The sequence below is a fragment of the Takifugu rubripes genome, chromosome 6 (assembly GCF_901000725.2).
Source record: "Takifugu rubripes chromosome 6, fTakRub1.2, whole genome shotgun sequence".
NCBI lineage: Eukaryota > Metazoa > Chordata > Actinopteri > Tetraodontiformes > Tetraodontidae > Takifugu > Takifugu rubripes.
The window spans coordinates 3,963,981-3,970,188 of NC_042290.1; positions in this window are offsets into that span (position 1 = coordinate 3,963,981).

The window sequence follows — 6,208 nt, forward strand, 5'->3', positions numbered from 1 at the left end:
AGGTTAGGGTTAGCACAAGGTTAGGTTTAGCATTAGGGTAGGGTTAGGGTTGGAGTTAGGGTTAGGGTTCGCATTAGGGTTAGGGTTAGGGTTGGAGTTCGGGTTAGGGTTAGCATTAGGGTTAGGGTTGGAGTTAGGGTTAGGGTTAGCATTAGGGTTAGGGTTGGAGTTAGGGTTACTGTTGGAGTTAGGATTAGCATTAGGTTTAGCGTTAGCATTAGGGTTGGATTTAGGGTTAGCATTAGGTTGGAGTTAGGGTTAGGGTTAGGGTTGGAATTAGGGTTAGGGTTAGCATTAGGGTTAGGGTTAGGGTTGGAGTTAGGGTTAGGGTTACCATTAGGGTTAGCATTAGGGTTAGGGTTAGGGTTGGAGTTAGGGTTTGGGTTAGGGTTGGAATTAGGGTTAGGGTTAGCATTAGGGTTAGGGTTAGGATTAGGGATGGAGTAGGGTTAGGGTTAGGGTTGGAGTTAGGGTTAGGGTTAGCATTAGGGTTAGGGTTGGAGTTAGGGTTAGGTTAGCATTAGGGTTAGGGTTAGGGTTGGAGTTAGGGTTAGGGTTAGCATTAGGGTTAGGGTTGGAGTTAGGGTTAGGGTTAGCATTAGGGTTAGGGTTAGGGTTGGGAGTTGGGGTTGGGGTTAGCATTAGGGTTAGGGTTGGAGTTAGGGTTAGGGTTAGCATTAGGGTTAGGGTTAGGGGTTGGAGTTAGGGTTAGGGGTTCGCATTAGGGTTAGGGTTAGGGTTGGAGTTCGGGTTAGGGTTAGCATTAGGGTTAGGGTTGGAGTTAGGGTTAGGGTTAGCATTAGGGTTAGGGGTTGGAGTTAGGGTTAGGGTTGGAGTTAGGGTTACTGTTGGAGTTAGGATTAGCATTAGGTTTAGCGTTAGCATTAGGGTTGGATTTAGGGTTAGCATTAGGGTTGGAGTTAGGGTTAGGGTTAGGGTTGGAGTGAGGGTTAGCATTAGGGTTAGGGTTAGGGATGGAGTAGGGTTAGGGTTAGGGTTGGAGTTAGGGTTAGGGTTAGCATTAGGCTTAGGGTTAGCATTAGGGTTGGACTTAGGGTTAGGGTTAGCATTAGGGTTAGGGTTAGGGTTGGACTTAGGGTTAGGTTTAGCATTAGGGTTAGGGTTGGAGTGAGGGTTTGGGTTAGGGTTAGCATTAGGGTTAGGGTTAGGGTTGGATTTAGGGTTAGGTTTAGCATTAGGGTTAGGATTAGGGATGGAGTAGGGTTAGGGTTGGAGTTAGGGTTACTGTTGGGGTTAGGGTTAGCATTAGGGTTAGGGTTAGCATTGGAGTTAGGGTTAGGGTTAGGGTTAGGGTTAGGGTTAGCATTAGGGTTGGAGTTAGAGTTAAGGTTAGGGTTAGGGTTAGCGTTAGCATTAGGGTTTAGGGTTGGAGTTACAGTTAAGGTTAGGGTTAGCATTAGGGTTAGCGTTAGCATTAGGGTTAGCAATTGGGTTTGGGTTGGAGTGAGGGTTAGGTTAGGGTTAGGGTTAGCATTAAGGTTAGAGTTAGAGTTGGAGTTAGGGTTAGGGTTAGCATTAGGGTTAGGGTTAGCATTAGGGTTGGAGTTAGCATTAGGGTTAGGTTAGGGTTAGGGATGGAGTAGGGTTACGGTTGGAGTGAGGGTTAGCATTAGGGTTAGGGTTAGCATTAGCGTTAGGGTTGGAGTTAGGGTTAGGGTTCGCATTAGGGTTAGGGTTAGGGTTAGGGTTGGAGTTCGGGTTAGGGTTAGCATTAGGGTTAGTGTTGGAGTTAGGGTTAGGGTTAGCATTAGGGTTAGGGTTAGGGTTAGGGTTAGGGTTCGCATTAGGGTTAGGGTTAGGGTTGGAGTTCGGGTTAGGGTTAGCATTAGGGTTAGGGTTGGAGTTAGGGTTAGGGTTAGCATTAGGGTTAGGGTTGGAGTTAGGGTTAGGGTTGGAGTTAGGGTTACTGTTGGAGTTAGGATTAGCATTAGGTTTAGCGTTAGCATTAGGGTTGGATTTAGGGTTAGCATTAGGGTTGGAGTTAGGGTTAGGGTTAGGGTTGGAGTGAGGGTTAGCATTAGGGTTAGGGTTAGGGTTGGAGTAAGGGTTAGGGTTACCATTAGGGTTAGCATTAGGGTTAGGGTTGGAGTTAGGGTTTGGGTTTGGGTTAGGGTTGGAATTAGGGTTAGGGGTTAGCATTAGGGTTAGGGTTAGGATTAGGGATGGAGTAGGGTTAGGGTTAGGGTTGGAGTTAGGGTTAGGGTTAGCATTAGGCTTAGGGTTAGCATTAGGGTTGGACTTAGGGTTAGGGTTAGCATTAGGGTTAGGGTTAGGGTTGGACTTAGGGTTAGGTTAGCATTAGGGTTAGGGTTGGAGTTAGGGTTTGGGTTAGGGTTAGCATTAGGGTTAGGGTTGGATTTAGGGTTAGGTTTAGCATTAGGGTTAGGGTTGGAGTTAGGGTTTGGGTTAGGGTTAGCATTAGGGTTAGGGTTAGGATTAGGGATGGAGTAGGGTTAGGGTTAGGGTTGGAGTTAGGGTTACTGTTAGAGTTAGGGTTGTAGTTAGGGTTAGCATTAGGGTTAGCGTTAGCGTTAAGGTTGGACTTAGGGTTAGGGTTAGCATTAGGGTTGGAGTTAGAGTTAAGGTTAGGGTTAGCATTAGGGTTAGCGTTAGCATTAGGGTTAGGGTCGGGGTTAGCATTAGGGTTAGGGTTGGAGTTACAGTTAAGGTTAGGGTTAGCATTAAGGTTAGCGTTAGCATTAGGGTTAGCAATTGGGGTTTGGGTTGGAGTGAGGGTTAGGTTAGGGTTAGGGTTAGCATTAAGGTTAGGGTTAGAGTTGGAGTTAGGGTTAGCATTAGGGTTAGCATTAGGGTTGGAGTTAGCATTAGGGTTAGGTTCGGGTTAGGGATGGAGTAGGGTTACGGTTGGAGTTAGGGTTAGCATTAGGGTTAGCGTTAGCATTAAGGTTGGACTTAGGGTTAGGGTTGGAGTTAGGGTTAGGGTTGGAGTTAGGGTTAGGTTTAGGGTTGGAGTTAGGGTTAGGTTTAGGGTTAACGTTAGCGTTAAGGGTTAGGGTTAGCATTAGGGTTGGAGTTAGCGTTAGGGTTAGGGTTGGAGTGAGGGTTAGCATTGGGGTTAGGGTTAGCATTAGGGTTAGGGTTAGGGTGGTTAGGGTTGGGGTTAGGGTTAGGTTTAGCATTAGGGTTAGGGTTGGAGTGAGGGTTTGGGTTAGGGTTAGCATTAGGGTTAGGGTTAGGGTTGGATTTAGGGGTTAGGTTTAGCATTAGGGTTAGGATTAGGGATGGAGTAGGGTTAGGGTTAGGGTTGGAGTTAGGGTTACTGTTGGGGTTAGGGTTAGCATTGGAGTTAGCATTAAGGTTGGAGTTAGGGTTAGGGTTAGGGTTGGAGTTAGGGTTAGCATTAGGGTTAGCGTTAGCGTTAGGTTGGACTTAGGGTTAGGGTTAGCATTAGGGTTGGAGTTAGAGTTAAGGTTAGGGTTAGGGTTAGCGTTAGCATTAGGGTTAGGGTTGGAGTTACAGTTAAGGTTAGGGTTAGCATTAGGGTTAGCGTTAGCATTAGGGTTAGCAATTGGGTTTGGGTTGGAGTGAGGGTTAGGTTAGGGTTAGCATTAAGGTTAGAGTTAGAGTTGGAGTTAGGGTTAGGGTTAGCATTAGGGTTAGGGTTAGCATTAGGGTTGGAGTTAGAGTTGGAGTTAGGGTTAGGGTTCGCATTAGGGTTAGGGTTAGGGTTAGGGTTCGCATTAGGGTTAGGGTTAGGGTTGGAGTTCGGGTTAGGGTTAGCATTAGGGTTAGGGTTGGAGTTAGGGTTAGGATTAGCATTAGGGTTAGGGTTGGAGTTAGGGTTACTGTTGGAGTTAGGATTAGCATTAGGTTTAGCGTTAGCATTAGGGTTGGATTTAGGGTTAGCATTAGGGTTGGAGTTAGGGTTAGGGTTAGGGTTGGAGTGAGGGTTAGCATTAGGGTTAGGGTTAGGGTTGGAGTTAGGGTTAGGGTTAGCATTAGGGTTAGCATTAGGGTTAGGGTTAGGGTTGGAGTTAGGGTTAGGGTTACCATTAGGGTTAGCATTAGGGTTAGGGTTGGAGTTAGGGTTTGGTTTTGGGTTAGGGTTGGAATTAGGGTTAGGGTTAGCATTAGGGTTAGGGTTAGGATTAGGGATGGAGTAGGGTTAGGGTTAGCATTAGGGTTAGGGTTAGGGTTGGGTTAGGGTTAGGTTTAGCATTAGGGTTAGGGTTTGGAGTTAGGGTTTGGGTTAGGGTTAGCATTAGGGTTAGGGTTGGATTTAGGGTTAGGTTTAGCATTAGGGGTTAGGGTTGGAGTTAGGGTTTGGGTTAGGGTTAGCATTAGGGTTAGCGTTAGCATTAGGGTTAGGGTCGGGGTTAGCATTAGGGTTAGGGTTGGAGTTACAGTTAAGGTTAGGGTTAGCATTAGGGTTAGCGTTAGCATTAGGGTTAGCAATTGGGTTTGGGTTGGAGTGAGGGTTAGGTTAGGGTTAGGGTTAGCATTAAGGTTAGGGTTAGAGTTGGAGTTAGGGTTAGCATTAGGGTTGGAGTTAGCATTAGGGTTAGGTTCGGGTTAGGGATGGAGTAGGGTTACGGTTGGAGTTAGGGTTAGCATTAGGGTTAGCGTTAGCATTAAGGTTGGACTTAGGGTTAGGGTTGGAGTTAGGGATAGGGTTGGAGTTAGGGTTAGGTTTAGGGTTGGAGTTAGGGTTAGGTTTAGGGTTAACGTTAGCGTTAAGGGTTAGGGTTAGCATTAGGGTTGGAGTTAGCGTTAGGGTTAGGGTTGGAGTGAGGGTTAGCATTGGGGTTAGGGTTAGCATTAGGGTTAGGGTTAGGGTTGGGGTTAGGGTTAACATTAGGGTTAGGGTTAGGGTTGGGGTTAGGGTTAACATTAGTGTTAGGGTTAGGATTAGTGTTGTATTTAGGGTTAGGGTTGGAGTTAGGGTTAGCATTAGGCTTAGGGTTAGCATTACGGTTAGCATTAGCATTAAGGTTGGATTTAGGGTTAGGGTTATGGTTGGAATTAGGGTTAGGGTTAGCATTAGGGTTAGGGTTAGGATTAGGGATGGAGTAGGGTTAGGGTTAGGGTTGGAGTTAGGGTTAGGGTTAGCATTAGGGTTAGGGTTAGCACAAGGTTAGGGTTAGCATTAGGGTTAGGGTTGGAGTTAGGGTTAGGGTTGGAGTTAGGGTTAAGGTTAGCATTAGGGTTGGGGTTAGGTTTAGGGTTAGCATTAGGGTTAGGGTTGGAGTTAGGGTTAGGGTTGGAGTTAGGGTTAAGGTTAGCATTAGGGTTGGGGTTAGCATTAGGGTTAGGGTTAGCATTAGGGTTAGGGTTAGCATTACGGTTAGCATTAGCATTAAGGTTGGATTTAGGGTTAGCATTAGGGTTAGCGTTAGCATTAGGGTTAGGGTTAGCATTAGGGTTAGCATTAGCGTTAAGTTTGGACTTAGGGTTAGGGTTAGCATTAGGGTTGGAGTTAGCGTTAGGGTTAGCATTAGCATTAGGGTTAGGGTTAGCGTTAGGGTTAGGGTTGGAGTTAGGGTTACTGTTGGGGTTAGGGTTAGCATTAGGGTTAGCGTTAGCATTAGGGTTAGCCATTGGGTTTGGGTTGGAGTGAGGGTTAGGTTAGGGTTAGCATTAGGGTTAGGGTTAGGGTTGGAGTTAGGGTTAGGGTTAGGGTTGGAGTTAGGGTTAGGGTTAGGGTTAACGTTAGCGTTAGCGTTAAGGTTGGACTTAGGGTTAGGGTTAGCATTAGGGTTGGACTTAGAGTTAAGGTTAGGGTTAGCATTAGGGTTAGCGTTAGCATTAGGGTTAGGGTCGGGGTTAGGGTTAGCATTAGGGTTAGGGTTGGAGTTACAGTTAAGGTTAGGGTTAGTATTAGGGTTAGCGTTAGCATTAGGGTTAGCAATTGGGTTTAGGGTTAGGGTTAGGGTTGGAGTTAGGGTTAGGGTTAGCATTAGGGTTAGGGTTAGGGTTAGGGTTGGAGTTAGGGTTAGGGTTAGCATTAGGGTTAGGGTTGGAGTTAGGGTTAGGGTTAGCATTAGGGTTAGGGTTGGAGTTAGAGTTAAGGTTAGGGTTAGCATTAGGGTTAGCGTTAGCATTAGCATTAGAGTTAGGGTTAAGGTTAGGGTTAGGTTTAGGGTTAGCATTAGGGTTAGCGTTAGCATTAGGGTTAGGGTTAGCAATTGGGTTAGGGTTGGAGTGAGGGTTAGGGTTAGGGTTGGAG